Raw genomic sequence first — 10,094 nt, forward strand, 5'->3', positions numbered from 1 at the left:
AAATCATGATAGGGAACCTGATGTATTTGACCACCACTAGGCCAGATATAATGCATGCATTAAGTTTGGTGTCAAGGTTCATGTAGACACCCAAGGAGACACATTGGCAAGCAAAAAAAATGATTATGAGGTATGTCAATGGGACAAAACAGTATGACGTTTTGTACATAGCAACCAATGATTTCAGGCTGGTTGGTTACACTGACAATGATTGGGCAAGCAGTGTCGATGACATAAAGAGCACGTCAGGATATGGTTTTCATTTGGGTTCCGGAGCCATTTCATGGGCCTCCGAGAAGCAGCCAATAGTGTCTCTGTCAACAGTAGAAGCTGATTATGTCGCAGCAACAACAACAACATGTCAGGCAGTTTGGATGAGAAGGATGTTGAGGGATCTTCGTCATGACCAAGAGGGCGCGACAACTATTCTTTGCGACAACACCTCAACAATTGCATTATCAAAGAATTCTGTCTTCCAAAAAAGGACCAAAAATATTGATGCTAAATATCATTTTATTAGAGAGTTGATTAACAATGATGAAATTGTGTTGCAGCACTGCAGGTCACAGGAACAACTCGCTGATATTTTCACAAAGCCATTGGCACGAGAAAATTTTGTTTATCTCAAAAACTGTTTGGGAATTGTCAATAGCGGTGGTTGTGATTAAGGGGGAGTGTTGGAAATAATAATCCCAACCACCGCAATAAACAGCCCGACAACGACCATACATGTCAGAGACTTTTGCAGCCATACATGTCAAACACTTTTAAGAATTTATGTACTTAGGTAAATAGATATGGGCAAGCATTAATTCAACAATCTTTCCCACACTCCAGAAACATTTGTGCAACTCTGATCAAACTCAACAACAACATCAAAATTTATTTCGCTCTGTATGTTGAGTTATATATGAATGTAAAAGTCATTTTATAAGAGTAACACTATGTTGAGAGGTTAGAGAGTAAGAAGTAAGAAAACAACGCAAGTCTCTGTGGAGAAAATGGTGGAGCAATTTTTGGTGGGTGCGTGAAAACAACAATTACTCACAGAGAAAATGGTAGAACAATTTTTGGTGGGCGCGTGAAAACAACAATTACTCTCTTTTACTGTGTGTTACTCAAATTTTATTTTATTTTGTAAATGAGCCAGAGTCTCATGCAGATATATTTTCATGTTTAAAAAATGAATACTAAGTTCTAGTATGTTGCTCCAAACCTATCTTATTATTTTTACGCCGTAAGGCGTTTCCCTCTGAGATCCATCCTCCATTTTGATTACGTGTCCTCCTCTGACGCCGTACGATGAGATGTTAGACGATTACAAACACCACAACCGTCGATCAAAAATGTCACTGAGGCGGTCCGGGTAATGAAGAGCGCGGAGTGCCAATCGCCGGTCCGGGTAATGAAGAGCGCGGAGTTCTCCAATGGTGTTCTCCAGGCGGGCGTCAGGACTTGCCTCCTCTGGATCCCTCAGGAGATTTGAAGATGATGTGACCGCTACCAAATATCTCGATCATCCCTGTTGCTGTTTCTAGGGTTAGATCGAACGATCCAGGTGAGCGCAGGTCAGTTCAGGTGTAACTACCCCTGCCCCCTCCACCGTTTCATCGGGTCATTTGTCATGCATACTCAGCTCTGTAAACCTCTGTTGTGTGCAATATCAAACCCGTGTCCGAATTGACCTTTGTCTCATGCTTGGGGGGCATTTTCATTGTCATTCAGCTTTCCGATTAGCAATTGCTCAGGTTTATCTCTTATTTTTTCGTTCCATGAACCCCTTGGGACTTCTTTTGCAGAATTTCTAGAGAGATTGGTTGTTCGAAATCACTGAGAGGTAATTACTCTTATGTACCCTGGGTTTCTTCTATACATATTTATAAACTTTGGGGTTCGTAACTTCCTCTAACCCTCCATTAAATTTTGTTGCAGGTTTGGTCAAGGAGCCAGATTCCCTTGCTATGCTCGAATACCAAGTTCTCGATGTCGCCGAAGTAGACTTCCACGAACTCCAGTCATCATGGTATTCATATTATTTTCAATCCTCTCTTCTTTTAAACAAGGAAAGGTTATTTTCCATCTTTACGCATTTTCTTATGGCAAGGTTAATATCTCTCGGTTTCCATTGCGGCATCAGACCATTCACCAAAAGAAGTATTAAGGTAAACAATCCCTTTTTACTCATGTACTGCTTTCATTCCAGGTTGGAATTAGTTTGTTAAATTGTCATTAGCTTTTATTTATAGCTTAGGATCCAGAGGAACTCTGGCTGGTGTACTCATATTGGTTGCTTTCAAATTCTTGACTTTGTACATCCCAGCGCCAGATTCTTACATTGAATCCTTTGCTACCAGGTACTACTTCGATTGTTCCCCTGGTCGACCATCTCGTTAAAGCTTGCTGGCACAAATTTTCTGAGTTCTTATAGCTCGCTACAACTTGTTATTTAATGTTGTAACTCTCAGCATTAGTTGTCAGTGATGTCTAGGCCAGAGCTGTTAGGGTTGAATCTCAAATTTCACTTCACACAAAGGTTCCCCTTAGGTTCCCCTTGTTACTTTGCACTCGCATAAGTATATACCTTCTTGTGCAGATCCCTGGAGGGCAATAATTTGGCAGGCACCATACCTCCAGAACAGCAGTTGACTCGGTTTTGGGTGCCAATTCCAACAACTTGGGTAAAAGTGAGCTTACAGTTAGCCATTTGAACAAGCTGTTCCCATGGCCAGATTACGCAATTTGAAAACTTAATGTGTACAAGATCAAAATTCATTCAGTAAATAGCAACTTTGAGCATTGAAATAGATAATAAGAGCAAGAATTGAGGTGGGGTGTGAAAATCCCATAACTTCAAGTCATAGAGCTATTGGCTCTGAGCACCATGGATCCCTCAATTATGAAAAGTATGGAAGTAAAGTTAGATAAACTACCCAGCAAAGAAAATTTTCAGGCTCCTGATCTGCGCAAAGCATTCCAAGTAAGTATGCTTTTCTACCCTTGGTACAGACTCCAGAGTAGAACATTGGAGATCTTCAATTTCAAATTTCAATCCCAATGATTTAAGTATTATTTACTGAACCGAGTAGAGAGAATTTCATACTAAACCCACCGCAGTAAATTTTACTTGAAGAAAATGCTGATCCTCCGACTGCTCTGTCTCTTTATATTGATATGGGAATCCCAATTTCTCTCACCTATTAATCTTGATATGCATGCAGACTTTATTCAAAGGCAGATCATTTAGAGAGTTTACCAGTGGAGCTTTGTCCAGGGCCAAGGCTAAAACTGCAGTGGGTCTTTTGGAAACTATCTGGTAACTTTTCTTCATTCATTCTTCGTTTTATTCAGAGACAAGATGAAATGTTTTTAATCTTTTTATTGGAAATTTCAAGTTGCATTATGCAGACAGCATGGTGCTTACTCTATAAAGTCCAAGATCCTACTGGAAGTTACTGCTTAGTAATGGGCAAAATGGAAAGAAAACTCTTTTCTTTTTTTTCAATATCTATTATTCTTAGTATCCATTTAGGGGTTGGGGGTGATGGGAGGAGGGTTCGGTTCCAGACATTTTTTTTCTTCCTGTTCTTACTATTTTTTAGGTCTTGGGCTTCCTGAAATTTATAAAGCCTTTTATCTTTTGGCAGCAGAAAAGCCATCATTCAAATTAAGTGTGGCTGATTACAAGGAACTAACTAGAGATGATGCAACGCGGAAATGGTCATTTTCTCATGGGGTTGTTAACAGCTTGGACTGCTCAAAATGTAAACGTTAGAAATACTGATCGAATCCTCTTGAAACAGAAGTTCCAGCTGGCTACGAGAATCCTTGGGTCTGGGAAACCGTGGGTTGTCAGATGAAAGCAAGGGAATTTGGATGGTGGAGGATGAATGCTGGGACGAAAATTACCCACTGTCTCTTCCACAGTGCTATCTCGCTTGACCTCTTCTCAATGTTCATGGGATGCTGCAACCATGGTGGGGTGGTGATGATGCTTCTGCATCATTGAACTTGGTGGGAAAAGGTGCTTTTGAAGTAATCTGACTGTTGACATCCACTTTGAATTTGAAGTCAATATCTCTAAACGTTGTATGCATGGCATTGGATAAAGGTGACAATTACTTGGAGGCTAATTCTCATTTTATCGGTGTTTTTTATTACTTGGAATTTTCTGAATTGGTTGGCCTTGGGAATCACTCCTGCTCAGTTAATTTTCTTCTACACTTGTCTCCATAACCCACAGAATTCAAGGCACTACAGTCACAAACAAAATTTTAAGAGTTTCTCATCATTGCTTTTGGAGATTTACATGTGGGTCTGCAGATTTGAGGTGTTTGAGAGCAGATTTGCACAAAGAATTTTAGCAAATTAATGATTATAAGAGCTGATCTGAACACTAGCTTGATGTCCCATCAATTTCTCAGCAGAATTTAGGTGTAACAATTGAATTACAGTAAACTAATTTTCTGATACCAAGTGTCTTTGTTGGTCAAAGTCATTTTTTTTGCACTTTAGATCACATAAGGATCTCTCCTGAGGGCAGAAAAGCACTAGCCCAAAGTGCAGAGGGAGTATACAATAGGTGACAATGTACCCTCCCTAGTTCCCTTTTAATTGGATGGCTTCTAAGCATTAATTGTACAGAGAACTTGGAACTTGGGAATGTATGGCTTTGTATATGCAACCATTTGCCCTATGAAGCTCTATAGTTGGATCTTCTATGCCTGGCTTCAACCTTGTATAAATTTTGAGCAATCCAATTATTTATCAGGAAAATAACACTTCTCAAACTACATTTCTCTAAAGTTTGTTTACAGAATTTGCAAATCTTATTGCACTCCGAAGTTGCAGGATGCTTTTTTTGCTTTTGTCAAACCTGCAAAGCGCACAAAAATTTCGACCATGTTTTGGCAGGTGCCTAGAACTCACCCACTATGTCACTCTTAAATTGGTGAAAGTCAGTTTGTGTTTCCAGGGAACCTTTATTTTCCCTAGAAAAATGAGGGCAATCAGATGATCATTGTATCTAGTTGCATTGATAATAGAGAGTCAATTTAGAACACAAAAAATAATGTGCACATTCTAGAGCAGATGTAATGTTATGTTGTGCTTTTATTACTTTAAAAAGGACAATTTTTTTCAAAAGCAACATCAACAACAATTGAATGGTTATCATGGTTGTAATATAGTTAATATGGATTCAGAATAGCCAAGAATTGTATAGTGTGAGGCCATGTTATATGTATCTCCTAAGAGGCCAGAGACATCCCCCAGGGTCTGCATGTCTGTATCCCATGTCTCAAATACATGACACACTTAGGCATGTGTTGGACATGAGTTTGACACATTTCCTAAAAAAAACAAGACACGTGGAAAACTTGATTCTGACACATGACCTATCATGTCTCGAGTGTTGGACGTGCAAGGAGCCAAAACAGAACTAGAAAAGCAGTTTCACCTCCTTTTTTCACTTCCAGCCACAGGAAAATGCTCTAATATTGTGTAGGTAAAGAAGAATGAAGGAGGTGAAATTGTCGTTTCTCCAATTTTAGTGTTCTTCTTTTATACCACAAAGGTCACAGGAAAAAGGGAAGAACGTCAATTTTGGTGTTCATCCCCTTCTCCAAGTCCATCTACCGCTGTCACTATTCTGTCTGCTCGAGGAAAAGCTGTCGGCACTCTAAACCACTTTGCTATAGGAGAAGCTGCCGGCACTGCAAACCACTTTGCTATAACAAGACACCAAGCTCAAGAAAGAACATATCCACCGAATTTGCTATCTGCTCTACTTTGTATTTTGCCATTGGCATGTCTACCTGTAATATTAGTGTCTATGTAATACATTGTGATTTCGATGACATCAAGGGACTCAATGAGAAAGCTGTAGTTCTAACTCCTAAACTACTATTTTATGTGTGTTGATTCTTGAATACTCCAATTTCTTGTATGTTTGATGTAGGAATTAGTTGCATCAATATTAATATTTTGTAAATGTTCTAAATTTTTGAATATATATATATCCTTGTCACATTTCGAATGTTGCTGTGTCCTGTGTTGGACGCTCGTATCCACGTCTCTTGCATGTCCCAAGTCCTGGTGTTGTGAGACCTAGAATCCCATGATGAATTGAATCACAGATCCATTTTTAATTTCAAATGAGTAGAATTGAAAGAACATTTGATGTTGAGTCTCTCCAAGTTGTTTGAATCAGTTGTTTTCTTTTGATGCATTGTATACTTGAGATTCAAAGTACTTGAATAAGTTTAAAAAATTTATATGCAGAAATCTTCCAAACTCATCTCTTAAAGGGGTTCTAGCACCAGAATTGGCCCTTCTAGCTTCGCTGCAGACCTGTAAGTGCCTATTACTCAAATGAAGCTTGCACATGAGCCAAGTTTTTGTACAGTTATAAGTTAGTCTAGAAATATGAATATGTTTGTCGAACTGTTGACATGAACAACCTCGAGCAAATTGGTATCTTATGCAGGAACCTTCGTGCAAACAATATACTGGGTACCATACCGAGAGAACTTGGTCAACTAAAGAATCTACAGAATTTGGATCTGGCTTTGAATTGGCTTACTGGTGCCATTCCCAATGAAATTGGAAATTTGTCAAACATTGCCATAATGTAAGATAAATCCAATCTGGTGCACTTTGATCGAGCCCGACGCTGGATATTATTAACAAATGCATTAGCATGTCTCCCTTTTGATTATTTTAAATGCACTCGCATAAGTATATACCTTCTTGTGCAGATCCCTGGAGGGCAATAATTTGGCAGGCACCATACCTCCAGAATAGCAGTTGACTCGGTTTTGGGTGCCAATTCCAACAACTTGGGTAAAAGTGAGCTTATAGTTAGCCATTTGAACAAGCTGTTCCCATGGCCAGATTACACAATTTGAAAACTTAATGTGTACAAGATCAAAATTCATTCAGTAAATAGCAACTTTGAGCATTGAAATAGATAATAAGAGCAAGAATTCCCATAGCTGACCAATCTCATAGACAATCAGTGAAACCGGTGCAACCAGGACCTCCCTCAAGCCAAAGAAGAAGTGGATCATTTGCTGGATTACTTTCTGACTTCACAAAATAGTAGAAAAGTTCTCTTCCATTGGCCTCACTAACTGTCACATACCTGCATGAATATGAAGAAAACACAAAGACTTTCATGCAGTTAATTGGTCATCCAATAGAATATAAGAGTGGTAGAATCACATCTTTAAGCACTCCATATAACAATTTTCGCTCCTAGTCTTTTACATATTTTGAACTCTCCATGCAACAATTTTGACTTTAATATTTTTTAGCTTCAATTGTCACCAAATTTATTAAGTATCCATAGAAATTAAACTCTGTTCAAACATATTCACAGTCTGTGCATAACAATTAGATATCTGTATATCTTTTATGTTTTTCTGTCTTTCTTTGTCATATAAGCATGCACTCTACAAGCTATGAACTCTTTGGTTATGTTCTTAATCTTTGCATAAGTACACAGCTAATTGTTTATTTACAAACAGGGGCAAATTCATGCATGCTATTTTTGAAAATGACTGTGTTAATGAATAAATATTCTTTCCAGTGAAAAATCTGGCACTTTGAATTTGTTACTTTCAATTATTGTTACATTTGAACCTGAACTTTATTCATGAATAAATATACTTTACCTTGGATAGATATGGCACTTACCCAGCATATATCTCATAACTAATATTGCCATGATATCCTGGAAAGGACTCCACTCTGGCATTTGCAGGTGCTGCCTTGCAATTCAGCTGAAGTGAGGTGATAATCAGAGATACAATTACATGGGTAGTGAATAAATTAACCACAAATTGCATGGACTTCGTCAGGGAAGACATTGTTATGGAAATACACCCAACCTCACTTCAATTAAAAAGAAAACCGTGTGTCTATACATATATATTTCTCGAGTGCACTTCTAATAGGCCTCGAAATGTTTTGATAAACCGTGTGTCTATACATATATATTTCTCGAGTGCACTTCTAATAGGCCTCGAAATGTTTTGATATATATGGACAGTTCATTAAAGACAGCGATAATTCTTATTTAAAATGATTCAGTTATTTTCATGACTCATTTGAACATTTAAAGATTATGTCAAATCGTACGTATCTCTATCAGTGTGAATATCCTCAGGCTAAGTCAACAGAATATTTTCTACATTGCCCCTTCAAGATGATCAAACGTTATCTTCTCTACCTGCCATTCATTTCAGCCCGCCAGCCGGTGTAAAGACTTCTTGTATCCATGTAAGGCCTGGAAAATAGCATCCACGTCCATATCCTGGAGCTTATCTGATTGCCAATTTTCTGAATATTTGGCAATTGGATGGACAACGATATGGGCACGGTTAAAAATTTCACGGTTTTTATGTCCGCCTGATTATTAAATATTTGGGGAATCTGCAATCCAGATAAAACACTTAGTCAAAAATTTAACTGCGCCTCCAAATATTTGGGGATTCTGTAATCGAAATAAAAAATGTTGTCAAATATTTAACTGCTCCCCTAAATATTTGGGGAATCTGCAATCAAGATACCATACAAGGCTGTACCCAAATCCAAAAGTGAGAAGACTAATTAAGTTGTTGGAAAGAGGATCCACAGTTGGATATTTATGCCATGGGATGTTAGGCAAGCTACATAATTTCTGATAACCAGTTCCTCATTTTTCAGATTTCATAGTTGGAAATCATGTTTTGTCTTTGTATCGAAATGAATGGCACTGAGTGCTATGAATTTCACCTAGAGTACTCAGAAGCATTTTGAATACATTGGTGTTTCATCTAGAGTGTAAGTACTCGGTACAAGTAAAGTTAGCTTCATGTTCTCACCCATAATGTTTGCCTGGTTCGTGACCAACATCATGATAGGATAGTATAATATTGTGAAATATTATCCTAGAGCATTCAAGGCATTCAACCCATATTATATAGCAAAGTACTTGGTACAATTAAAGTTAGCTTCATGTTCTCACCCATAATGTTTGCCTGGTTCGTGACCAACATCATGATAGGATAGTATAATATTGTGAAATATTATCCTAGAGCATTCAAGGCATTCAACCCATATTATATATACTATTACTTTCATGAATATCACTAATAAGGATGGGTGATGCTTGTAGGTTTAGTCTTATGTATAACAGGTATTGATTATTCGCATGATGATATGTGTCTCATTTTATCATATAGTATACTTGGAACTGTTTTCTAACTGAATTGATAAATCCATACCAATGATTTTCTCAAACAAAATTCGTAACTTCATCCCAATTATTTATGTTAAAGCTATACAAATAGAAACACTAACATCAGTGCTTTGTTCTCGCTGGATCCAGTGCGGAGGCCATGTTTGCAGACTTGGGCCATTTCAACAGGAAATCAATCCAGGTCCAAGCTATATGTCAAGGACATAATTATTAGTATTTCATCATACCTGCGTGCTTCACCCTCAAGTTTTAGTACCATAATGAGAAATTTGGGTTTTTCGTTGCAACTTGCTTTCTGTGTGTTGGTTTACCCATCTCTGCTTATCACATATACGAGACAAGTGACTTATTTGATAGAAAACCCAGGGGACATAGGCTCTACATTTTACAAAGCAATACTACAGCCCGTGTATTGGTTAATGTTCATTGTTTCCACTTTAGCAGCCATTGTAGCCAGTCAAGCATTGATTACAGCAACATTCTCAATCATAAAACAGTCCATGGCTCTTAGCTGCTTCCCTTGATCTTATTTTCCACCACAGGGATGAAAAATGTTGCCTTATTTAATATCATAATGTACTGATATTCAGTATATAATGAAAATTCTAAGCATTTACCATGTTTTAAATATGCATTCATTTTTAAATTTATGGAATTTATGGTAGATTATCTACGTATGAATCATGATTTGAAATCTTGGCATTGTAGAAGAAGAATACCAAAGTTTTGTGATTTTTAGGTTATCATTAGATAGCAAAAGATGGACAAGATATTACAATGTGTTTTTAAATTATGTTTTGGAAGAGATAAAAGTTTTGATAGCGTTTTCAATTTACTTCAGTTTTGACAGTGG

The 10,094-nt window shown here is 37.7% G+C and overlaps 1 long non-coding RNA gene across 10 annotated transcripts; it reads left to right on the top strand.

Annotated features, from left to right (window-relative positions):
- The first annotated feature begins 1,421 nt into the window (after positions 1 to 1,421).
- LOC149261344 (uncharacterized) lies at positions 1,422 to 6,790 on the top strand. 10 transcript variants are annotated; one of them, XR_016258428.1, is made up of 5 exons: positions 1,422 to 1,558; positions 1,800 to 1,837; positions 1,933 to 2,162; positions 6,280 to 6,350; positions 6,485 to 6,790. It is a non-coding gene; the product is annotated as an uncharacterized LOC149261344 (long non-coding RNA). The 10 variants fall into 10 exon arrangements; XR_016258426.1 differs by having other exon boundaries at positions 1,429 to 1,837; positions 1,933 to 2,023; positions 2,105 to 2,162; XR_016258429.1 differs by having other exon boundaries at positions 1,429 to 1,837; positions 1,933 to 2,023; positions 2,138 to 2,162.
- The last annotated feature ends 3,304 nt before the right edge of the window (positions 6,791 to 10,094 follow it).

Source organism: Pinus tabuliformis, chromosome 6 (genome assembly GCF_031772625.1).
Source record: "Pinus tabuliformis cultivar Carrire ecotype Pingquan chromosome 6, CPIR1, whole genome shotgun sequence".
NCBI classification, from domain to species: Eukaryota; Viridiplantae; Streptophyta; class Pinopsida; order Pinales; family Pinaceae; genus Pinus; species Pinus tabuliformis.